The 27530-nt window shown below is 35.7% G+C and overlaps 1 protein-coding gene and 1 non-coding gene across 2 annotated transcripts in view; one reads left to right on the top strand and one right to left on the bottom strand.

The window, feature by feature from the left end:
• LOC150103716 (cubilin-like) overlaps window positions 1-27530 on the bottom strand; it is a 280379-nt gene that overhangs the window by 112097 nt on the left and 140752 nt on the right. The window lies entirely within an intron of this gene.
• On the top strand, window positions 20004-20075 carry TRNAH-GUG (transfer RNA histidin (anticodon GUG)). The gene has a single exon. It is a non-coding gene; the product is annotated as a tRNA-His (tRNA).

Here is a 27530-nt window from a genome sequence, read left to right as displayed (position 1 = left end):
CGTGATTGGTGGGGCACTTTGAACCAGATCAAGATCAAGATAAGATAAGGAATCGTGTCGTGGATGTGTGTTGTTATCAGAGATGAAGATAAGCGATGTAATTTGTTAGTTGTAAATAAGTGATGTTATTGTTTTGAATGGAAAAGTAAGATATATGAGTGGATAAGGATTCGTGGTGTGATTGGTGGGACACTTTTAACAAAATAGGGGGTAGGGTGAATGGGGGAAGCGACGTTAGTGTCGTGGTTGTGTGCTGTTATCAGATGTAGATAAGTGAATGGTTTATGCATGGCCTTATCGGTGATAGATAGTAATATGATAGAGTTTCGAATGTTTGGAATTTCTCTTGGGGCTCCTCCCCCCTTCTGTCATGGACATCGCGTGGTGTGTTTGGTTCTGTTTGTGTTTGGAAATTTCTAGGAAACATATGTCACTGTGATATCACAGAGTGGTTTGGTTAGCCTATGGAATTGTGGGCGATGTTTTTGAGATATCTTGGAATTTTCTCAAGGTGACAAACATCTTCATGTACTTCCAATACATTTTGGGGCATTTCTTTCCTGTTAAAGGCTGGGAATTGTAGAGTCGTGATGGCGGCAGTATTTAGGGTTTCTGAATAATTTAATTATATGCTGGTGTCCTCTCAAACACACACAAATTAGACATGAAAAATCGCTAATGTATCCATGGTGATACTCTAATATGTACCCGATGATTATTTTCATGAAAAAAAAACTATTCACTATTAGCATTGTGCTTACCAAAACATATGAGCAGTGGTTATTGAAATTACAAATATCACTTATTACGTTTAAGTTAAAAAAAAAAGATTAACTTACATTTCTTTCCAGAATGGGAACATCTTCGTACTATGTAGGTTTTCTGAATATTCCAAATTGTTGATTTTTAACATATATTCACAGCACAGAACACAAACACAAGTCTGAAAATCCAGTTGACTTTTTCATTATAGATTCTGTACGTATCGTTCATGTCTTTCGCACCTTGTCTCATACTATGTTTTCCCACGGGTTTTGTCCAAAATGACATCTTAGAGTTGAAGTCTAAACGCCGTTTTGTTGAGGGTACGTGTTACTTCCTGTTTGGAATTCAGGGTGTTGTTAGAGTATGGAATTTTGACAAGTGAAATGAGTTTTTTTTTTAACTTTACAGGATGCACAAAACACAAAAACTTATTTTAAACCAATACATATTGGTTTAAAAATAAGTCTCTAATAATTCTAATCAATAAATAAATTGTGTGAATTTCTTTCCCCCTACACTGTAGATTTCATGTGTTATCTTAAACTGTCTTTTTTCTCTTCGCTTTTTTTGTTGAGCCTTCTTGTGAAATTTTCTGATTGGGGCATTGGCAGTGATGTTCATTTATCTCGAAGAAGACTGACTCATTTCTGCTCATTTGGTTTTCGCTCTCTTTGGCGTGGGAACTTTAGTTTAGACATTTGTAAATAATTAATCACTTCCCTTCACAGGTGTATCGCGGTATTCTTCAAAGGTAAACATTTTCCCAGGGTTGTGTGTTACTCACGATTTCTGATGTGACTAAATGTTTTTGAGGTGAGACGAGAAAGCGTGTGCTTAGGTTGGAACTCTTCCCATGGGTAATTGTTACTGTAGTAATTTGGCTTACATTTTATTTTTTTTAAAACAAATAGATATAATTCTAATCAGAATAACTGAGCAAACAAAAAAAAAAACTTATTGTCCTTCTCTGACTATTAATTTTATCTGCGATTACTTGTGCTCTTAATCTATTTCTGTAACCGAAATTTATTTTATTTATTTATTTTTCTTTAGCATTAGCAAGTTAAGTAATGGATATTGAGACAAACAAGGTTTTGAACTCTCCGTTAGCGTTTTCGTTTAGACACTTTTTTTTTTTTTTTGCCAGAACAACAAATAAATGGTTATTTCTTATTATTTCAAATGAATATTAGCTCAGTAGTATTCTGTACTTTGTAATTAGTTTAATTTCCATGTTACCAATTTCCAATCATTTAAAACTTTAGATTATATGATATGTTTACGTGAGTGTACAACGTATACTCCCTTTTGATGTTTTGCGCGGTGTGTTCTTATGATGATACCTATTGACCTTGTTTGAGTTATCTGTACACATTAGTTCACATACACAAACCCTGAACTGATAATCTCTAACAGAATGTTAGTTCAGGGTTTGTGTATGTGAACGAAATGTTTACAGATAACTCAAAGAAGGTCAATAAGTACCATTAGATAATTTTATAATCACCAAATGCTAACAGTCGCACTTTAATTCCAAACGATGGTCAAATATACTAGTCTGTTGGAAACATCTACAGATTTTGTCACTATTTAATTCATTTGTACTTTATTCATTTCCAATGACACAACTACATTATTAGCTATCACATCTGTCTTTTTTTTATAAACAAACTTTTTATTATTTATTTTATTTTATTTTTTCTATTCTGGTGGAGGTATCTACAGATATAGTACTAAAATTGTCACTTTTCAGGCGAAATCTTCTCCACTAAAATTCTGATTATTAATTTAATACTCGATTCCTTTTGCTTCCAAGAGTTGACACAGTTTCTTGAAATATTTGAGGGCTTGCATGAACAAATAAGACTTTTAATTCACTGAGTGGAATTTCAAAAAAAAAAAAAGTCTCTGGTTAGTTTGTAGAAAGAAATTTAACAATAAAAAAAAATTAAGTAAGATATAGTCTTACTTAAAATTGCATAACACATCAACGACACCCTCTTGTTCATTTCAATTTACACATTTTATTTGAGTGAAAAATTATTTACAAATTGAATTTACTGAATCTAACATACAGAAAATGAATAACGTGAAAAATACAATCTTATTGTTTGGTCCTTAATCTTCTTATTGTTAATTTTGCGCTGTTGTTCAAGGGTTCTTCCCATGGTTGCAGAATTGCCATCATGCAGTTTTAGACAATGTAACTCTCATCTGAAAGTTTCTTCATTTGTGATTGAAGAAACTGTTACTGTAGTAAAATTTGTTAAAAATTTTACTACAGTAACAGTTACTGTAGTAAAATTAAGGGTCACATTATTATTTTTTTGGAAACCAATACATATATTTTTCAGTATTATTAAAAGGACAGAAACGTTTGTTATATTTCCAAAAGCATTTAAAAGTACATGCTATGTTTTCACGTTTTGGGCATCCAATTTCATTTAAATCAAGAACAGGCCTCCCTATTAACCTTGTTAATGTTTTGATTTTTCTCGTCTTTTGGCGAATAAAAATTGATATTTACATGCTGATACTATCATCCAATTTCTTATTTTGTCTAGAGATGGTGAAGCAATTTCCCACTTCAGCTGATGGTTATATTTTATTAACCAAGAATTCTGTTTTTTAACTCTTTCAGGTAATTCTTTCCATCTTCAAGGTGATTTTGGCAATGCATATCTTACAAGAATTCCACCAGAAGTAACAATTTCTTTAGGAAACAAATTTGAAGTCTTATTCAAAAGAAATTGACAGTCAATTTTACCAATCATAACTGAAAATTGGTATTTTTCACCCGCTGTCGATTTTTCATATTCGTTTTTCTTCTTTCTTCATACATTACTTCATATGGCACCACAAACAAATAGTTAATTATTATTATTATTATGATTTCACTGATTATTAGCTCTGATCTGATATTTTGTGTTAACTTTCTGTTACAAAATTCTAAACAATTAAACTTTTCACAAAGAAACTTTTAAAGAATTTTGTGGCTCAGCCATTATTTTTACATTACCAAACACAAAACAGCAGCTACAGTGGATGAACGATTACCTTAAGTCCAAATTCACTCGACTCTTCTATTTTCTTGTAGTACTGTTTACACTTACCATGCCCCACACTGACCGTTCCTTCAAAAATGAACCTTTTGCGCAGATGACTCAACGACATGTTTTCGCATACTGCTGGATATACTGTTGGTGTCTTTTTATCTTATTTTGTATGGGGAAAGGAAAAATCTGTATTTGTGTTAACTGGAGAGTACAAACATTTTTTCTATACCAAACTTTAAGAGTTTAAGTCAGGTTTTGGGGTTAAATTATCTTCTGTCTCTCTGTAAAACCACCAAATTCTAACAGTTTGGATTTTCGATTATGTGAACGAAATGTTTTCAGATAACTCAAACAATGTCAATAGGTAGCATTAGAAAATTTCTAAAATAATCATTACGTGGATATCAGTTTTCAACACTTTTTTCCCCGTTCCTGGCATTAATTTCACAGAAGTGATTTTTTTACAATAATTAAACAGAATTGCATTAAGGTATAAAGTTGTGGATTTAAATATCAAATTCTAATCAGAATAACTGAATAAAAACTTCACTGTTGAAAAACACAATAATACATATTTGTTCATTTAAGTTCACAAATGCATATTTTATTTTGCTGAAATACTATTTACGAATATATTCACTGAGAAAAATTCGAAAAACATGTAATTACCTAAAAATGTTTCACAATATTTAGTTTACACTCGTATCATTTTCCAAAGAGTTCAATGAATAAAATTTTTGTTACTCACGTTTTCTTGGTTACATTACATCAAAATAGCTGGTCACGCAAAAGAGTTTTTAAATCAGATACCATGGTAACCACACTTCCATACATTTGATATTGTGTCAGTCTGGAAATGACACCATGCCTTCCTAAACTTTCTGTGTCTTGCAGCGATTGAGAAGCAAACATTATTGCAGCGTAATGTAGTGGAATTTTGACAGACTCGTAGCGATATTTTGTTTTTTCTGGTTGACAAAACTGTCAACAACATTCAATGACCAACAATAGAACAGCAGATCAACAGTTGTTTATCACAGCTCGTGATTGTGAGAAGCTCAAAGAAAATCGTGTATTATTATGTAGGCATACTATTTCAACTATGGATAAGTACATTAGTACCTTCGATAAACGGAAAAATAGCTCGGATGACAGTGATAATACAAAACGAGTTTGTAATGACAGTTTGTAATGCGTAGTTTCTGAAGAGAAAGAGGTCTGTAACGAATCCACAGAAACACAGGATCCCGTCAGTTGCAATGTGATAATATTAATACGTTGAACGAAAGGAAAGATTTGCCGACTTGTTGGACACTCGACCAGTGGACACTCGCATTCAAAGGTAATTACAACTGGTTATTTTGTAAGGACTGTGGGTTGGGGTGTATAACATGTGCAGAAGTACAGATCCTAGGCGCAAGTTCTTCACATCAGGGTATTCACTTAGCATCAGAGTGGATAAATGGATTAATACGTGTTAAAGGGAAAGGATCTAAACAAACTCCACCAGAACAAATAAATAAATGAAATTAAAAAAAAAAAAATATGTTGCGACAATCTAGCAATAGCCTCACATTTATGAACCTTACTTTAAGGGCCTCGGAGATTATTCGTTTAAACTTTAAGCACTGGTCTTATCCATAGTAATAAATCGACACACAAAATCAGTTTTATTCTTGTTAAACCGCTCCTAGAACTGTTCAGAGATTTTCATGCGAGTGCGTTTTTGATCTGCTGTGAGTAAGCGCGGCACCCATCTTGCGCGATGGTTGTTCGCAGCAGATCAAGAACGCAATATTTTGCATGAAGAATGCAATATATCCTACACGTTCTTTTGAAATGCCGATAGTCATTTCAAAAGAATTTCATTGCCATTTATGATCGACGCCGAGAACTTTTCAGACCACCTCGTACAGAGGTATTTCTCTCTCTATCTCCCTCTGGGACACTTGCTACAAAAGCATTAGGAATTCTATCTATTATTTGTGGAATATAAACAAACATATGACAGTACACATCGACTATTCTAGACTACCGCAAAAGTATATAAATGTGATATAACATTTTATTAGCCACACCACACCCTCTGTAAGGAACGTTTCCTCTAGGAACATCATCAAGTTTGAAATATAATCTAGACTGTGCCAAGGAAATGTTCTCTCACCACCCTGTTCAATCTAGCATTGTTAAAAAAAGGTTATTAGCCATCCAAGTGAGCAAAGGAAGATGGGAAAGAATAGGAACAACATTCTGGTGGTTTATATTCTTGGCATTTTATCTTTGGGTGAACGTCTGCTCGAATGAAGGCAAGGAAGCCTAGAAGTAGTGATATAAACATGTGCGCATTTCAATGTTGTAGAAGATCGATTCATCTTGTATGTGGATAATTATATATTTGACAAAGTGGAATTTTATTCTAGACAGGAATCATCATTAGCAGCCACCGTTCATGTATACAATTCTTGAAGGCTTGAATATTATAATGAAAATCGAACCAAAAAACTCTGATCTATCGACAAAGGGAGGTAATAGGAAACCAACATCCTGTGCTTTATAACAGGTAAGAAAATTGAATGGTTTAGTGACTTTTCTAGAGAATATGACCAGTTAATTGAACAAGTATTTACAAATAGAATTGACACGAAGAGACCCACAAGAAGACTTCGAATATCATTGTGGTAATGAAAGATTTTAGACTGCTTGATGATCACTGACTTCCAGGATGCGCTTATGATGGAGAAACCTGGTGATGGGAGCATTAGAAATAAATATTCCATTAAGTTGAAGAAGATACCAAAAAACTTCCTAAGAATGCTTGACACAGACCAACTAATTGATGACTACTCTCTCACACAGAGATCCACTCTACTAAGACTCTACTATAGATTGTGTTTCTGCCTCATCACTCATCCATAAGCATTTTCATGGGAGCGCTTCCATTAAGTTCTTTATCATTCATGCATATTTTTGGGAGAGAGATTAATATAGCTTTAACACTAATAAACACATCACAAGCCGCCAGCATTCAACGCCTACATTCAACCCAAACAACATAAAATATCGAAGACTAATTCCACTCTCTTAATAAAAGCTAACACCAGCTTCTAAGTAAGTGAGATTAGCCCGCCTCAATCAACTAATCCTCATAATCAGAGACTGCAAATTATAGTAATGCATATGTCAGTACGGTGTATAATAATAAATGACGATGCTGATATGAAAAAAAAGTGTATTTATATTCAAAGAAAAAGTATTAATAGCAATCAAGGTTGCACCTGTGTACAGTATTTTGTACAAGACATTACATTTTCTGCGTACAGGGTAGAAAATGTAATGTCTTAATTGAACATATTAATACACTGTGTGATGATAGTAGGAAAAACATATTATTTAAAAAAAAACATTAGTTGTATTATTAGTAGTAGTATTATCAGTACGTGTATTATTATTATTATTATTATTATTAATAGTAGTAGTCTATCTATCCCAATGGCTTTAACAGGCCTTTAAGGCCCACAACCTTCCAAGCATGCTTGGATTTCGTAACCGAAATACGAGGATAGAATGGTCACTTCTATGCCTCAAGGTATTCTTGGCTGTATCCGTGTGTGTTCACGGGGCCGGTTTGCCTGCTTGTGGGATGAAAAACACCAGATAAACTGGCGGGAAAAACCCTACTGCCCGCGCCCAAGACCGGCTAACTTGGCTATGGCTGAGGAAGATCCTTCAGCTCCTCACGTCTCCGACGGGAATCGAACCTAGGACACTCCTTCCCCAGACATATGGTTGCGAAGCGCAAAGCCACTAGGCTAACCGCGCGGACAATAGTAGTAGTAGTAGTAGTAATAATGATTAATGCTATCCCCTCATCCTCCTCAACCTAATTATTTGTGGGATAGGAATGCTACTTTACTACGGAATAATTATAGAACAATTTGGTTTCTTATTGTCTTACTTATCCGATAATTGCATGTCTGTATGTGTGTATGTGTGCGCGCGCGCGCTCATGGGACTGAACTGCCTGTTTCCCTGAGGAAAAGCCCAGGTCTTTCTAATTAAAGGGCTTCGTTTATTGCGACTGAACCCCGAAGGCTCCATTAATATTATGATTACATGTGTGTAGTGAGGGGTGAATATTTCTCTCACAGAGTAATGCTAATTGGAATGGAACGGCGTTGCATGTTTTGAGTGCAAGCAGCGTGAACGAATTCAAGAATAAGTAGGATAGCTGGTGCGTGTAGTATGTCGCCTTCCTCGATGAGTCCCTGACTCCCTGGACTACTTTCCTCAAAATAATAATAACGTTGCAAAAGTTAACAAAGTTTGAGGGTTGTGTGGGTTTCAGAGTTTATCGGACAGGCGAAGGAGAAGGGATGTGATAGAAATTATAAGTTATTAAAGGGATGATGTAAGATTGACTGAAGACATTTTTCAGTACATGGAGAGCATGGAGGAAACGAGGGTTCACATTTGGGTCTCCCATGATAAGACTTTGGACTCCATGGAGTGAGTACCCATATAAATAATAATAATAATATTAATATGATAAAATATGCGACGTCAATGCAGCAATTATTATGGGATGAATTTTACTCAGATTCGGTATTTGAAACTTTAAAAAAAAATTGCTGACCGTTCCAGCTTTCGGTTCAACTAATTAGGGGGGGGGGCTACACCTGTCGAAATCAGTGGTTAAATTCTAAACGAATAAGCTCCGGAACCCTTAAAGTAAGAATCATAAATTTGAGGCAATCGCACGTTATTCACCTCAAACCTCCGTCCTTACAAAATAACCAACTGCATTTACCTTTGAATGCGATCCACTGGTCGAGTGTCCAGCAAGTCGGCAAATCTTTCCTTTCGTTCAACGTATTAATATTATTGCAACTAATTAATATTATTGCGTCAGTTGCAATAATATTAATTAGTTGCAACTGACGGTAATCCCGCTGTGGATTCGTTACAGACTTCTTTCTTTACAGAAACTACGCACAAATTGTCATTTCAAACTCTTTTTGTACTATCACTCTTTCTTCCCAGCTATTTTTCCGTTTATAGAAGGTACCAATGTACTTATCCATAGTTGAAATAGTAGGCCTACAAAAAACACAAAAATATTACACGATTTTCTTTGTGCTTCTCACAATGACGAGCTCTGATAAATAACTGCTGATTTGCTGTTCTACTGTTCACTGTTGCTGACAGTGTTGCCAACCAGAAAAGACAAAATATCACTACTAGTCTATTGAAATTCCGCTACGCTAAGCTGCAACAATGTTTGCTTGTCAATCGCTGCAAGATAACGCATTACGGGAAGTTCCATCTCCCTCTCGCCCCTTTCATCATTATCCAAATATTGATTGGTTAGCGGTAAAATCTCATGAGAATAAGATAAAACTGAATTTATTGAGCTGTTTGCGGGACGACTTTCTCACGCAGCATGTGACAGAAGGAACTCGAGGTCAAAGAGTGTTAGATTTGATTATAGTGTCAGAGGGCGTTTCAGTTAAAGACGTTAACCATTCTGCCTCCGGTTGGTGACCACGTGGAGCACGTGGTTGGGATCATGTGTGTGATCAAGTTTATGAATGTTCCGTTCAAAAAAGGTTCCATGCTGAACTACAAAGCAGGAAATTAGGACCAACTGAGGAGTATACCAAGTTCAGTGGAATGGGATTGGTTGCTGGATGGGAAGAGTATCGACAGTGTTGTATGGGAAGCATTTAAACAATACTTAAGTCATGCGATATCAGAATGCGTCTCGAGAGTTCGAAGAATAAATAGAGTAGGAGTCAAATGGATGTGTAACTTTAATAAGCAAGAGATTCATAAGAAAAGGATGATGTAGAAGGAATACTGTTTGCATAAGCACGATGTCCATTAAGAAAATTATGAGCAGCAGGCTAGAATAGTCACAGCTGTTGTACGGAAAGCAAAGTCTGAGTACGAAAAAAAACTGGCTTTGCAAGCTGAAGATAACCCCAAAGAAATCTATCGATATGCTGCAAGTAAAAGAAAGAATTAATATGAAAGAATAACTTTGCTGAATGCAGAAGGCGTGAGGGTGACAAATGCAGAAAAGCTTGTTCAATTAATGAGTGACCATTTTGTTAAAATCTATCAACAGAGTGAGCGCAACATTGCGCTCACTGCAATCCCTTTACTAGGTGAAGAAACTCAGGTGTATGAAGACGAAGTATTAGAGCTGTTGCACAAATTGAATAAGAATTCGTCAATACGGACTGATGGGATATCAGCAGGGGTGTTAAAAGAGTATTCAACTGAAATGGCTATTCCCTTGACCCGGCTGTTTAATGTGGGTCTCAGAACAGGGAAGATTCCGCAGGAATGAAAAGAGTGTATGGTAATTCCATTGCACAAGGTGGTGCGAAAACGGATGTATCCAACTGCTACCAATTAGTATCTCACGAGTGGTGGTAAAGATTTTGGAAAAATTGGTTGGGTCTCGCCTTCAGAAATGGGTTGACACCGAATATCTACTTTACAATGAGCAACATGGATTTTAGCAACTTGCCCCCATTCTATAACAATGCTACCATTGAAGTAGATAAGGAGGAATGGATACAGCATGACACTTTTGGATTTTGCTAAGGCTTTTGACAGACAGAATACAGCATGGGAAACTGTTCATAAATTGGAGAATAGGGGTTTGGATTATAGAATATTAGCGTGGATAAGAGGAAGGATGACTGACAGATATCAAAAAGTGGTATACGTGGGGATGTGAGTCTGCAAGGTTTCAGGTAACCAGTGGTGTACCACAAGGATCAGTGCTTGGTCCACTGTTATTCAATCTGTACATTAATGATATTGGGAAGGATTTAACAAGTGACATACTATTTGCTGATGATGCAAAGATAGGTAGGTAATCGGGAATGCTGCTGTTATGCAGTCTTTGCAGAATGATTTGAATAGGGTGGAATTGTGGGCATGGGAAAATGTCAGTGCCAGTAACTGTAAAGTCATTCACTTCGGCATGATTAGATATCCCATGTCGTATTATATTGGTGGGATTATGCTTGAAGAAATTGATGAGGAACTTGTCCGATAACTATTCTGTCTGATCTTGGAGTGTTATCAGACAGAATATTGAAGTCCAAGAGCCATGTGGCAAACATTGCAAATACAACTCAAAAGATAATTGCAATGCTGAAACGAATCACATGCAAATATAAAGATGTCATTTTGCCTCTTTACAAGTCTTGATAACACCTCACTTGGACTATTTTGTGCAGGTCTGGTTTCCGTTGTGATTCTGATATATTGGAGAGAGTACAACGGCGAGTGTTAAAAATGACATCAGGATTGTGGAATACTGATTATGAAGACGGATTGACAATTTGTAGTGAAGACGGATTGAGAATTTTTAGACTGCAGACACTAGCAAACAGGAGGAAGAGGGGTGATATGATTGAGACTTACAAAGTTCTGAAAGAGTCATATAAGATTTCAATTGATGAAATTTTTCAGTTAATGGAGGGTGGGGAAAGGACGAGAGGACCGCCAAGAAGGGTGTGAGGGCTAGATTTTTCCCTCATAGGGTGGTGCGTGATTGGAATGATTGCCTTTGCATGTTGTGAGTGCAACCAGCTTGAATGAATTCAAGAAAAAGCATGATAGCTGGTGCGTGTAGTATGTGGCCTCCCTCAATTATTCTCTGAGTCCCTGGAAGTCTCTCTTAATAATAATAATATTAATAATTAATAATTAATAATTAATAATTAATAATTATTTAATTATTTAATTAAATTAATTAATGCTTATTAATTATTAATTATTAATTATTTAATTAAATAATTACTAATTATTAATTATTTAATTAAATAATTACTAATTATTAATTATTTAATTAAATAATTAATTAATAATTAATAATTAATATTAATATATATATATATATATATATATATATATATATATATATATATATTAATAGTAGAATAATAATACTATAATATATTATTAATAATTTTTTAATCAAACTTTAATTATTATTATTACAAAATTATTACAAAAAATCAGAAATATTTGTAATAATTTAGATGAACAGGATTGTGCATACAGATACGTAAACGTACATATTTTTCAATATAATAATAATAATAATTGTTTACAATATATATATTATTATAATATTAACAATGATCATTATTGCAGATTTTGTTTCATTCTTACAGTATATATGGAGAACAATACATATAATTTCTCTATATAATATATTTTTTAAATAATATTTTTTTTTCTATTATTATAATAGATTATTTACATATATATAGACAATTAAATCATGTTTCGTTTTCTGCACCGTACGAAATTCTGTACACAGTTTACAGTACTTTAATTTTTAAAAAAAATTTTGAATATAAATACATATTTTTTTTTCCATATCAGTATCATCATTTATTATTATACACCGTTTGACATATCCATTGCAATAATCTACAGTGCATGATTATGAGGATGAGTTGATTGAACAGACTAATCCCACCTACTTCGAAGCTACGGTTAGCTTTTATGAATAGAGTGGGATTAGCTTAGCTCTTTATGTTGTTTGGTACTGTTTATGGAGGGAATGTAGGCATCGGATGCTGGTGATTTGTCATGTGTATATAAGTGTTAATGCAATATTAACTGTGTTGGTAAATTCCGATCTCTTATTATAGACGTTTAAATTAAATAAAGGTCAGCATTATTTAGTCCCGTAAAGAAATCTTTCAGTCGTTTTCTGAAAGCATATTTTGAGGATATTGATTTGATTTCGTTTGGGAGTTTATTGTGGCTGTTTGCTGCCAGCTATTCAAGGGATTTATGAAAAAGTTTTTTGTTTGCCTTGGGTACTACTAGCAGTTCTGGCCACAGCGTAAACCACAGTCTACATTTTACACCAAACAACGTAGAACGTTCCTTCTGTTTTCTGTCATTTCAAAATATTATGAATGGCAAACAGATCTTTGTTTAAATGCACGAAGTCAGTAATGACTGCAGCTCTGTTCTATTTCGTATTCGTAGCAAAGGAAGCAGATTGTCGTAATAATCTCCACTACGACAGGTGATACCATCTTGCAATTAGGAATTTAACCACCAGAGCATCTTAAGAATGCCGCATTTAACAATTTACTTCAGACTGCTCTCGATATGGAGGCCCAAAGAGATTTTTTTTTTTTTTTGGACTAAGCTACAGTTACAATTTTGGATATGACTACATTTCGTTTAATGCCATTTATGGTCAGCGTTTCTCAAACCATCCTAAGCCCAAGGACCAGTAAAATGTGTAAAACAATTGTACGGACCACTAAGTTAGGTAATTTTTTTTTTTAAATGTATGTGGGGATTATTACCAACCATTTTGGAAAAACTGTGCCTTTTATAACCTAATAAATCTAAAAGCATGTTTTGAATACATTTGGAAACATAATTAAGTTGGAAGTAAACGCTTAAAAGTGTATCATCACTGAACAGAGTTTTAATTTTTATTAAACAAATAAAAGGCATTAGTTTCCGATTTGCTGTGGGCAAATGAATCGGTACGTCAGCGCCGTCCCACTGATATCCCTATTCATCTGCCTACAGCTACTTTTTTATATTTTTTATGTTACCCATTCATCTGCCCACACTCATTAAGCTCGCCCCAAAACAACGTTTTCAGCCCCGTTGGTACCATGGGCAAATGAATGGGGAATGTCAGCGCCGCCCCGATGAGACCTTCATTCATCTGCCCACAACGACGTTTATCTTTAATCTCCATTCATCTACCCACAGCAACTTTTATATTTTATATGTTGTCCCCATTGATCTGCCCAATCCAACCCCACAACAACGTTTATCTTCACGCGCTCTCTGATTCGACCTGCGACATGCCAAACTGTTCCATTCGCTAAGTGCGTTGTGAGAAGAGGGAAAAATGTTGTTCTTCTCTTACTCCATTCATCATAATACTGAATACGAACTTGATATCCATAGGTTTCATCATGGATGACATCCCTTGTCCTGTCCAAACCATCTCCTGCATATACCCAAAAATTTCACTCAGAACATTCCAAAGCCATTCATGTCCCCCCCCACACACACACACTTCCGGCAGATACGAATCGCCTTATTACCCTAACGAGATTTCCATGACCAGAAGAAAAAAAAATGAGACATCCTTTTATGCGATGTCCTTCCCGATATCTATAAATAAACAGTCCAACCCACGATGTCAGTCGCAAAGTGCCATCCACGTGATGGGGCGCATTTTCCCACCAGCGACGGTATGCCGTATATACCGTACGCATATGATTTGTACTAATCGTGTTATGATCGTGGTTTTAATTATATCCGTCCTGTTTTATCCAGAGGCACAACTGTGGTCATCGTAAATCTGGCAGATTCATTAATCGTGTGGTGGTTTTATTTATATCCGCCCTGTGTGCTGCTTGTATTCGTTATCTTGTGATGTGTGTTTCTGTACAATCCATGACCGTACGGATGTTGTTGTTGTCTGCATGACGGATTCGGTGTGCTTGGCCGCATATTCCCGCAATTAACCATACGAGATACGGAACTTTGCTGAACGGGAAGCGGACAGCTATCCTCCTCACCAGCAGAGCTGATGAGGCCGTGACGTCACTTGGCGTAACTTTCGTTTCATCCCCGATTTTGGAAATGGAGTAAGTCCAAAACTAGTAACGAGAATAATCGGAAACTGTAGTGCAAATAAATAATATGACATAATTATATTACTACTTACTTTTAATGAGATGGTTCAGCTTCTCGGCCATTGCAGAGTTCCTGGATATCTGGCTCAATATTAATCAATTTGAGTCGAAGATCGGCACACACACACACACACACACACACACACTAAGACGATTTCTGTATTTGGTTTTTATTTGAAGGAGCGATGAAAATCCTTTCTCACAAAGACAGGTTGTAGAAAACTGCAGGACGATTTTCAATGCTTCTTCAGATAATTCGGGACATTCGCTGAAGACGAGATCAGAATCGAGCGAAAACAAAATCACAGAATTCCATTTTAAGCCCACTCTCACTTGAAAGCTCAATGAACTGTTCTCTCTTCGATAACGAAAGGTCGTTCTCGTGACTGCAAGCCAGAAATGAATCTCGAACCCACAGAAATTTCTTATAAAAGTTACTCGGAAAATATGTTTCAAAATTCTGTTTCAGAGTTTTGAGGAGGTCACATACTGAAAATAACCTGTTATTTGGCGGTCGGGCCTTAATAAAATTAACTAGCTTTACAGCGTTAGATAGATAGTTTTGAATTCTGGTGGCATTTCTTTGGTGGCTAACCTTTCCCTATGTACGAAACAATATACCCGATTCATATCAGGAGCTACCGCGACCTTAGAAACAACCCCACTATGCTTGCTTGTAAGGGCGCGAGCTCCATCTGAACAGAAGCCCATACATTTTCCCCACTGGATCCCTTTGTGTATTATGTAATTATTGAGAGTGTGAAATATTTCTTCTCCAGTTGTTCGGGATGACAAAGGTCTTCAAAATAGAATATCGTCATGAATGTTGTTATCATGCGCATATCTTACGTAGCATATTAACTGTAACATCAGTTACAGTTAATATGCTACGTAATACGCATCATCCGTAACATCAGTGTAACGCATAATAAGGGCTCTTCTTGACTCTTTCGATTAACTGAGATTCTACGCCACCTGCCATATCATTAATTCGTGTCATTGAAAGAGGAGTCAAATCAACATCTTTTAGTAACTTGTTGCCAAACATAGTTTTTACCACATCTTTTGTAGCTGGAAGTTGTAAATTTTCCCCGATAGAATGAGGTTTCCCTGTTTTCGCTATGCTCAAACTTAAGAGATAGATGCTTCCAATGCCTTGCTATTAATCGAACCCATGGCCGAAACTACATCTTTCCCGTGATTTAATGTCGCTAAGCATCGCTGGAATTGACTTTTGCTTTTCAATTTGCTTATTTTTCACATCACAATGTTTAGTTTCTAAATGTCGGAGTTTCGCAGGTTTCATGCACTCGTTCGACAACACTTCATAACACAAAACACACTGAGGTTTCTGTTCACTTTCATCTCCACACCAAGTAAACCCAAATTACAAATACGAACTGAATATGAACTGTTATATTTCTTACTGTATTTTTTTCCTTGAACTGCTTGTTTCTTCTACTTTAATAGGATCAGATTTACTCGCCGTTACAAAACGCGTTTCACAATTAGGGTTCGCATCACTTGTTTCATTTGCTGGTGTTTTCAAATTTCTAGTTCTAAGCCACTTTTCCATTATTATAAAACGTTTCCGAAAAATACATAAATACTGGGGTTAACTCACGACACCCTTTCTCCAAGTATCATTTAGCACGTCAGAAGGTATACTGAGCCTTGGTTGAAGAAGGGAAATCTTCAATAATAAAAATCAATAAACAACAAGGAATTAGTTTAAAGCAATTAGTTGGGTTAGCGACATACAACTTCTTGAGAAGTTGTATGTCGAACTTCTTCCAGATATAGAATTCTAGAGAATAACTGCTTGTGGTGTTGTTATATTAATTCCATGCATTTTTTATTATATTTCTCAATATATCCGTAATGCGTGCACATAACATTCACTACAATTCCACTTGGATTGTGTGTAAAGAAAAGGGCTTAATCCTAAAGCAATCCGATTCAAATCGGCTTCGTGCACTAACCTTCTTAAGTTGGCGCCTCACTTTTGGAAAACTTAAAGAAGCAAACAGCTATTTGATACAATGACCTGTCCTAATACACTTCTCTTTATTTTTATTTGTAACCGAGGTTTTTGTTTTCTTTCGTGGGATTCTGTGAAAAAACAGACAAATATGATTATGGAAACAAATTTATTGTTCGATGCTTTTGTCACATGTCTAATTTTTTTTTCATAACATTTTCACTATGCAACGATGCAAAAGGAAAACCATCTTGTCTCAAAGCAATTTCTCGATGCAAAAGTATCAAAAATCTTTTAGGTTGCTTTGCCTCCGTTTACCCAACAGCACCATCTTCTGACTAGACAGATGCAGATGAAATTTTCCAGTTTCAATATTCGCTGACGTATTCAGTTGTTCCAATTTTAGCTTAAACCGAGCAAATTTTAGTGTGTGAATTAAGCAAATTTATCGAAATAATATCAGATATAAAACTCTTCTTTCCATCCTTCTCGATACAACTCGAAACGAAATGTTCAACGCACGGACCTGACTGGAAATTGCACTTGAAGGTGAAGGGATCACTGCATCAAGGGAAGCATCGCATCAACAGTAGGGAACGTTCTCAACCACATCGCATTATCAGCCATCTGGAAAACACACACACAAGAAAGCTGAAGCACTAGGGATAGACCAAATGATTCTTGGAATGGAGTACAGCAGTCCCTGTGGTCCTAAGTGATTAACCAGGAGTTCAAAAAGTCTACGGATGAGGGGAAGGGTTCACCCTTCTACTACTAGTAGGGCATAACGCAGAGAGAGAGAGAGAGAGAGAGAGAGAGAGAGAGAGAGAGAGAGAGAGAGAGAGAGAGAGAGAGATGCACAACCTGGAATCTCCAGTGATACATTAGCAACGAATAGAGCTACATCTCTCTTTTAATTGGGTGGACTCGTTTGGGCGTGATGCATGGCTGAGGAAAGCCTTATGCCAAGAAAGTGTGACCCTGACGCTGTTCTCCTGGTACGGCATCGAACTCTTTCTTCTGGTTTCTCAAAGGACCTTTGCGGTGGTCGTGTATAGCTAAGATGAATGACTTGTGGCATGCAGTACGTCTGCATAATACAGTATCTTTCCTACATTGTGGCCACACTCAAGTTTATTTGACTACAGCATTGCACTATGTTACGCTTCAAGTGACATGGTGCAATGCTGTGGAAGCAGTATCTGTAGTGCGATATCTCTCACATCATAGCACTTGATTTGAGAGATGTACACCCATCAGCCAAAATAAGTCACATGACCACCCAGTCAGTTTTCTGGCCAACCAGACTGGACGGTTGGCCGGAAACAGGCCGTTCTTGAGGTAGAATGGTATGGGGATTAGTCTCGTGGACATCACAGGGTCCTCTTATCCCCGATGAACACGTATTACCACGTATGGCAATACGTGGTCCGACCCTTTCGGACCACGTATTTCCGTACGTGGTGACAGTGTGGCGCCATGGATCTACACTTTTCCAGCGAGAAAAGTTCGTGTCACAAGGCTCTCATTGTGCAAGCACGGTTTGGAGAGCATTCCGATGCTCCCCTGTCCATCTAATCCTCTTGATTTGGATCCCATTGACCATTTGTGGTATTATGTGAAATGCGGTATTCGCCTGTCTGCACCAGCGCCTCGTTTGATCGCTCATCTCATCTCCGGGATGTTGCTCTCTTTAGTTGGTTCAAAATATCTGAGTACATCTTCCGTCGTCTATTGAAGTCAATGCCAAAACAGCTGCAAGTGATTATCTCCGATAAAGGAGGTCCAACACACACACACTCACTCACTCACTCACACACACACGCACTGGTTCGATCATAGAATAACCTTTTTAAATCTGTACCCTCGGGAAAATAAGACGTTTTGGATTTCTCCATAACGTCCAGACTTTCTTGCCTCAGTGAATTTGGAGAATGAATTTTCACTTACAAACCAACAATCGCAACTATTAATGCTAAACAAAGATCACATCGTTGTCTTGCTCGTAGGAACCACATTCTACAGAGTTAAAAAGCATCGTCCAGAGCAATGAATGTACTTCTGCCTTTCGCATTTGAAGAATGGATCTAACAATAAATTTTCGGCCAATGTTTTCAGAGATCTGCGTTCTTCCTAACGTGAACTTTGAATTCTTCGAAATGTGTTTGATTTGTGTTTCGATGTTTTTTCGCGGTGGTGGAGTTGTTCCGATACACGACCAACCCAACAACCAAAACGCCTCTTGTGTCACATTTTTGGAGAGACCAATCATTTCAGAAATATTTTTCCTTTTGGTTTCTAAATTTTATTCAAGTGCGCAATTGCGATGAGTGAGCGGACTCTTGAATATGAGGGTTGATTGTGAGGCCAAATCAGACTCCTGATGTGGAGAAAAGTGGAAAGAATTCTTCCGAAAGAAATGGAAATAATTCACAATAATAATAAGTGTGTGCTTGAGAGAGAGAGAGAGAGAGAGAGAGAGAGAGAGAGAGAGCACTCGGCACGTCAATATTCGAAATTCTCGACTTTAAAGTTCACAACAGTAAATGAGATTTACATCCGAGTTCAGGACATTTTAGATCAAGCAATGGGCCCATTTGAAATGGGAGGGGGGCACTTGTACTTTATACTGGATGTTGCTCTTTGTTCCATTCGTATTGAAGTTGTTCATTGAACTAATGAAGCTTATTAGCTCTTTATACTTAAGTAACAATGGTTGCACCTATTTGGAAAACTCGTTCGCAAAGTACATAAGTTCTTTTCGCTATACACTTTGGTATTAGGTCTAGCTGCTCACTGATGAAGCCTAAAAAAAGGCTGAAACCGGTCTGGGCAGTGACCTCCCTCCATAATGTAATAACAGCATACATTTCCTAGGAAATGTGTTTTTACATTATGGAAAATACCTAAGAATAGCGATCTGAACTTCTTCCTCCACCTTTGCAACGAGTTGCCCAGTATTGTACTACGTACTAGGATCACTTGCATTGGCTAACGCTAGTGTCCGCCGATACTTTATAGTTTACTATATTCGGCAAGAAACTCTCTGATTCCAATCTTTGAGTTTCTTATTCGGTTTTAAAACTATGTGGGATTTAATATCCCCTTAATTTAAGTAACGTTTTCATTGCTGAAATGAAGCTTATTAGCTCTTTATACTTAAGTTCATTGAACTGTTATAGAAAAGTAATCTTTTTTATATGGAAAACATAATCCACACACCTCAGAATATCATGGACACTTTTACTGTATATTAAAGCTGATAATAATAGTGCTAAATTGTGTCGGTAGATGGTGCTAGAGGTTTATAGTATGAACTGGTTCGTCATATCATATTTTTTTTCAAATAACGAGTTGCATGCCTCGCTACACTGACGAAATTAACCCGAAATAAAAACTGACCTCACTAGTGCTAAACTGGATTCAGTATTAATTGCAGTCGGAGTGCGAATGTAAGAAATTATAGTAGACTTATTCTCAACAGCCGTGATCGTCTAGTGGTTAGGACATTGCGTTGTGGCCGCAATAACCCAGGTTCAAATCCTGGTCACGGCAATTTTTTTTTTCTTTTTTCTTCTATCAGCATCTCATTACACATCCATTCAAAATAAGCACAGACATATGTGGAGAACGGCGACAGAATATGTTCTGCCGCTAATCCCGTCGCACACGCTTGATGATGTTTGGTTATCCTTAACGAAGTCGTTGGATTGAGGGAAGAAGAGTTTCGTTTTGCTCTGTTCGATGTGGGAGCGGGATTATTTCTTAATCCTTTGCTCTTGAGGGGATTCTCTGTCTCTGGCGGGAAGATCCTTCTCTTCAAGTTTATGAATTTATTGTTATTATCTTTTAAAATTCAGTTTGGTAATTTCCTAAACACTTTCGTAAAGAGAAAGTTACGAAAATCGATAAAAAAAAAAGCTTGCTTTGATCAAACTGAATGAAAGCGAAGAGATCAAGTTGTTCTGTAGAAGATCGAAGGCAATTACTCGGGTCATGGTTCTAATGATGACAGGGATTCCGACTCTAAGAGAAGAAGGAAAGACTGGGTTGGACATTTCTGTAGTAAACTTCGATATGTCGTCTTGGTCGGAGAGAAGATGATGAACATCCGTTCCTGGTGTTGCTTCAATCGCGAACGTATTCGTATTCCTCTCCCAAATGAGCGCTTCATCCACATCAATGCTCCTGACCACTTTCACGTTGGACGTGAACCCATCCGTTTTCTACGAATAGCATTCCTGAGCTCAATTAACTGCTGTGGAATTGTTTCGAAGAATAATAATCGAGACGCAATCTTTTTAATGCGAAATGCAGGATTTCGTTTGGGAAAATCTTGTGAAGAAGGCAAATACTTAATGGAGGGATTTCCATCTGCCATCGCATCACTTTCCGTAACGTGTACTCGGACACCCATTTCTTTCTGCTTTCCCTGATGAATGACCAGCAAGACGACCATCGGCACTCCTTCATTTCGTAATGTCCATGTTTGATCTTGATATGTTCGGAAGGAGGAGATTTGGCCCTTAAGGGAAAGAGAGGACTCTGCAGGTGTTTAAACTTCGATGAACATTTTTCTTGAAATTCAAGTTCTCCACTGATTATGTTATATCATATTTGAAAGGAATCAGAGAGAGAGAGAGAGAGAGAGAGAGAGAGAGCCTTACCGTTGCAGATGAATTGCACTCTTGTATGTTTACGTTTCAGAAGAATTGGATTGCGTTTTTCTTTACAGAGATTTCAGTATTATTATTATTATTATTATTATTATTATTATTATTATTATTATTATTATTATTATTATTATTATTATTATTTTCAAAAACGACTGTCTTCGCGATTCTGGTTGTTAATTTGTAGCAGAAACGATTCCTTCAAGCAAACCAGTTAAGGACAAGACGAGAGGGGAAGGTTTTTCATTACATTTTTCTCAGATATCGCCATTTCATCTGAAGGTATCTGCTGTTGTCTTTTTTTCTTATCTACCTGGTTCCACTGAGTAAATGAGAATGAAATTATTCTTACCTCTCTCCATTGTGTCACTTTTATCCTCCCAATTAGTGAGTCCTTTTATCCGAAACTTTTTCTTTTACGAGCTCGGTTCTCATTAACCTTCAGCTCAATCACTGAGAGACATAAATGGTTCTTTTTCAATGAGATACCCTTACTTTCAATAAGATATGTTTACTTTTCCGTTTTGCACACTTTTGGGCCAGTTATAATCTTCCTACTATTTGACTTCAGATGGAAATGAATTTGGGATAGAAAAGGGCCGAGTACTCTGAATAATCCACGTTTTCTTCAGATTTTGCAAACGCAATATCCCAAACCTTCACGCCGTTTGGCCGATAGATGGCGCCAAAAGTGGTGCCATCTATTGGCCAGTCTCATAATTAATTCGCATAGTAATATTTGCGCAGTTAGTAATAATAACGTAAAAGGAAAAAGTATGATTTTCCAACATCCGTTTATGGCAATTACATGTGGACTTCAAGGGGAGAACTCACTTCTTTTTAGGATTAAAAAATCGTAGCAGAGTTAAGGATCTATAATAAACTATATTACTGTGCATATTGTTATGCACGAGACTCCCAAATTCTCTATTTGGCAACTCTGGCGTGTCCGTAAAATTCAAAACAAGTTCTTAATATTCAGAAGGAAGTGACGTCTCGTCCTCACTATCTGCGATAAATTTCTAACAGGAAACAGCCGAATTTCTAAGGTTGCGTAATGGAGGAAAGCATGAAATGGTGTTCATCCCCACCTGAGATGAACAAGTACTTGTTGCGACTTCTGCAAAATTCTAGCAAAGCTCAATCTAGTTCCCTTCCTAAAACTTGCTGCACATCTTAGAACCCGGCGCTTTGTGAAGTCCGCAAAAATGTACCGAAAGGTAAAGTCATGCTTATAATAATAATAATAATTTTTTTTTATATGATAATATTTGTATTGATCTGTTAAAATATTTACACATACATTAAACATCTTGTGTGACATTGCAACTTATAGTTTTACAGAGTTTAGCACTAAGTGCTGCAATTCCTACATTGGATTTCAATTAAAAATTTTAATAATACTTTTTTGCCTTTATTTTATGTATTTACAACACATGTTCTTCTAATATTAACAATGAAGATTATACAGAATTTTTGAACTTAGAATATACAGAATCATTTTTTTATTGTTCTTTCAAATATTTACATATGTACAATGATCATCTATTCAGTATATTATTTTACAAGGTTCAGCACTTTGTGCTATATATAATGAGATTTAAATAGTAATGATGATAACAGTTTTTTTTATATAACAATCATAATAATAATATTACATTATAATAATTGTAATATTATACAACTTATGTAACTCTGAACAATAAAATTGTTCAGAGTTACATAAATTGCATGATATTAGATGTTGTGGTTTACTTTTTTTATTCAAGTTTGAAAAGGGGTGATTATACAACAGTATTTACACATATGCGATCTAAATATTATGTTTTCTTATTCTCACAAACATACGGTGTAAACTCATGATTTACTTTTAAAATAATTTTTTTTTATTACATTGCATACATTTGTTACAGTTATTATATACATTACATACACATGTTTACATATCATACATTACATACATTGGTTTACCTATAATACATACATTACATACATATATTGTGTTTCATTACGTTTGTATGGTATTTTGGGTGGGTGTTTCATGTTCATAGTATGTCCTTAGAGCTCTTTTCAGGCTATTGTAGTTTGTAAGGTTTCTGTATTCAAAAGGTAATTTGTTTATCATGTCAGGGATGTAGAAGTTTCGCGTGGCCTTTCCGTAGTGATTATTGTATTTATATGTGGTATAATTAGTTGTCTGAGGTCTTGTTATACGGTATGTATTTCTGACTGTCCTGTAGTTGGCATCGAAATAATGTTTTAGCAAGGCTGCATAGTGACATAAATGTTTTGCTGTCAGTATTTTGTGTTCTGACGTTGCAGTGCATATAAAGTCGTTATTGTCCCTTTGTTCCCAAAAGATCAGTTTTGTCATTTTGTACTGTAGCGACATTAATCTATTTAATTTCTAGGGTGCGCAGAAAGCATACGTTGTTATAGCGTATCTTAGTATATTTTGGCACAGTGCTTTGTATATTAGTGTTTTTAGGCAAATGGGAACTATGTAGAGTTTGCCACTTATTGTTCGGAGTTTGTTGTGTAGATGGTTTATGTGGCTATTCCAGTTCATATCTGGATCGAAGTAAATTCCAAGCTATCGTATTGTTTCAACCTGAGTGATTGTAGTGGTTTTGCTGTTCTGTGTGTTTTTTGTATTGGAAAGTGGATGTTGGATGGTTATATATTTGTTATCAACTGGTCGAGTCAGTGGATTTCTGAATATCATTAATTTTGTCTTTTCTGAGTTTAGGTGTATGGAGTTTTTCGTGAGCCAGTCTATGATCAGATTTATGTCATGCTGCATATTTGTTTGGGCTTTGCTTGCGTTATTATGGATCGATATTATTGCTGTATCGTCTGCGTATTGGAATATCTTACCTTTGAGTGGTAGCTGATTAATATCGTGCGTGTAAATGTTGAATAGAGTTGGGGAGAGTACAGCTCCCTGTGGTACTCCACAGGTTACTGGTAGCTCTCTGCTTTGGTTTGACCCGATACGTGTGATATGCTTTCTATTTTGGAGGTAGTTTGTAAACCACCTGCAGAGGCCCGTCTATTCCAACATGCCTCAGCTTTTCTAACAAGGTTTGATGTGTAAGTGTATCGAATGCTTCGGTTAGATCAATAAAGACTACCATGGCAATTTTGTTTTTGTCTAAGGCGGTATTAATTACGTCTGTAAAGTCTTCCAAGAGAGATGTTGTTCCCTTATTTTTCTGAAAACCATATTGTGTTTTGGGGATAATATGAAAGATCTCAGTGTATGCTGTGAGTTTCTTCAGTATGATCCGCTCCATAATTTGATTGATAATTGGTAATGTTGCTATGGTCTGTAATTGCTGATTAAATTTCTTTTACCATGTTTGTATATGGGTGTGATTATGGCTGTCTTTAGCATACTTTGTATCTTTCGTGTTTTAAATGTTTTATTTATTAATTTTAGTAGGATAGGACTTAAGCTAGTTGCATGTTGCTTTATATCTTTAGGTCATATGCCATCAATTCCTGGGCCTTTGTTTGGTTTGATTTGATGCATTGCAGAGAGAAGTTCTGCTTCTTTTATGGTTGGGAACCATAATGTCTGTTTTGATTGTGGTCCAAGTGGAGGGTCACGTTTTGTGATTGGCGGAATATTTCTGTGTAGTTCTAATAATAATAATAATAATAATAATAATAATAATAATAATAATAATAATAATAATAATCGCTGTTTTATATAAACTTTTATTTTAATAAAGTTAGGAAGAAGACAAACATCTTTAATTGAAAGATAATTTTACAATATAATAATGCATTGTTTTCGCTCTTGGCGTATGTTATCTCCTCGAGTGTTTGGATTTCTGAAATATAGCCAACGTTTCACAAATGACTGAAATTTTGAAGTGAACAAATGAACACTCGATGTCAAAGTGAAGCCTTATTTAAGAATTACACAAGAAGAATTACTGCTATCAACCACCATGAAGACCTTTCCACGTTCTTCGTTAAAACAGAAGTCCGCACAACTCGCTCCACCTAACTGAAAGAACAGATGGAAAAACGCCCCGGAAATATTTATTCTTGTTACCCAGGAAAATTACAAGCCAGCTATGATTAATAAATATTTTTTTCAACTAGATTGGTTTTATAAATCTTTTCCCTTTATTTGACAAAGTAGTGACAACTTGTTACCTGAACCCCCTCTTTTGATTTATTTTTAATAAATCAAGAGTTAAATCCAATGTTACCTCACATCATTGAAATAGCTCACTTGCGTAACAATTATTGATAACCTCCGGAAGAAAACTGAAGAACATTGCTTTGCTCTTCATTTTGAAAGATGTTTTTAATTTCCATTCCATTTTACTTGATTCGTTAAATTTATCGACTAACTGTGGTCACTTGCTGTGACAAAAATGCCAACCTCGTGCACGGCAATAATTGACGTTAGTAACTGTGTACTTGTGATCACAATTATACTACAGAAATTATGGTAAGCAAAGCCATATATTTACCGTTATGTAAATTGTAAATAAACAATTTTAATTTGCTAACTCCTGCACTTATAATTAGTGAAATACCAGTGCCTAGCTTTAAACAAGAAACGAAAAGGGATCCACGCAGCTACAATTCCCAAGATGCCTAAGTACTTCCTCATCTGCATTATCCTACGATAAATCTAAATTCTTCAATTCTAAAATTAGTTTAAAGTGTGAGAAATTAAAGAAAAGAAAAGAAGTTGAACTGATTTCATCAATATTCATTTCTTGTTTAAGAACGATAATATTAGTAATAAATGAAAGGCATTCGCTGAACTGGCGTCAGCAAATGCATCTGCTTTATTTCTCCATAGTGAGAAACGGCATTCGATAATAGAACCAAAGATTACATCCAGTCACGTGATCATTCCATTTCAAACGCTTGGCTAACTTAAACAATTTTCAAAAAATGCCGTTTTATTTTAACCAAAATAATAATGATAATTACAATAAAAAAATACACAAATCTGCTGAGGTTTACCGGGACAAAACACACACAAATCCAATGAAATTTGTTTATATTACAAGCAGTGAAAAAGACGAAGGACGACGATTTGACATAGAAGTAAGCACGACAGTAAATACACCGAACGTTCAGCCGAAGTACTCAACATATCACTATTACGGGAAAAAGTTGAACAAATAAATGCAATATTATGCAAAACGCACTCGGAAATTCCCTCGCTGTTCGTAGACTGTTTACATAAAATGGACAAATTGATCTGCAATTCTGATGCAAGCACTGAACACACACTTTCGGTCAAGTCCAGACTGACAACTCATTGCGTACATCAGATCAGCCAATTTGATTGAAAAATATTTATGTAACAATTTTTTTTGTTTGCACTTTATCGGGAATGACTTTTTATTTACTTATTTATTGAAATGGTGTTCCTCTTTGATTGATTTTTGAAACAGTTAAAAATAAATTGCAGATATCCTTTATGCCCACAAGGAAGACTATAACGCGATTAAGCGATTCTTTTGCATTCAGCTTGTAAAGCGATATTGTTTGGCGACTTCTTAAGTTCTTTCCATAGGCCATCTTTTCTTTGTATGTCTATTAATATGTTGTCTGATATCCACATATATATATATATATCCAATTGCCTGTTATCCAATAATAATAATAATAATAATAATAATAATAATAATAATAATCATTAAACTTTTGACAATAACAAGAAACAATCCCACTTTGTTCTGTTCAAGACTTATGAAAGTAAAGAATTCTTATCGATGGATTAAGAAACATATCAACTGATTTTGAAGTGTTGGCGATAAATTATTCGAATAAATCTAGCACAAGCTTAACTCTTGAAGCCTCTTTTTAATGTCTTTGGATTTCAAATAATTAACTTTTAAATTTACCGATTAGCACGCTATCTTTATAAATAAGATTATTTCTAACTTCAAAAATCGTTAATTATCATTATCATTATAAACTTCAAAACCATTAAGACTTTACATCAACTGAATATTCTGTTTCTGCAGTTTTGTAACAATTCTTTTTAGTTACGCTGCCCAAATCATTAATTAGCACACATTTAAAGATTTACACAAGTTGAGAGCCATCTAACTTTCGCTTCAAATATTACAACAGTCATTAAATAGGATAAACTAATCCTAATATTATGTAGGATTACGATTTGCTAATTAGGAGCGTGTACACTGTGTTCAAGCCATCTGTTGCAGATTCAAGAGGATAATTGCAATTTTTCCTAAATGACCAACCATAAATTTTGGGTTAGGGGTCATACCTTCCTTCAGTATAAATTAAAATGCCAAGAAATTATATATTCTTGGTTTAATCCTTTATC

This window comes from Typopeltis vanoorti, chromosome 8, assembly GCF_054136105.1.
Source record: "Typopeltis vanoorti isolate ZY-2024b chromosome 8, IOZ_Tvanoo_1.0, whole genome shotgun sequence".
NCBI lineage: Eukaryota > Metazoa > Arthropoda > Arachnida > Uropygi > Thelyphonidae > Typopeltis > Typopeltis vanoorti.
This window is presented reverse-complemented; position numbering and strand designations above follow the sequence as displayed.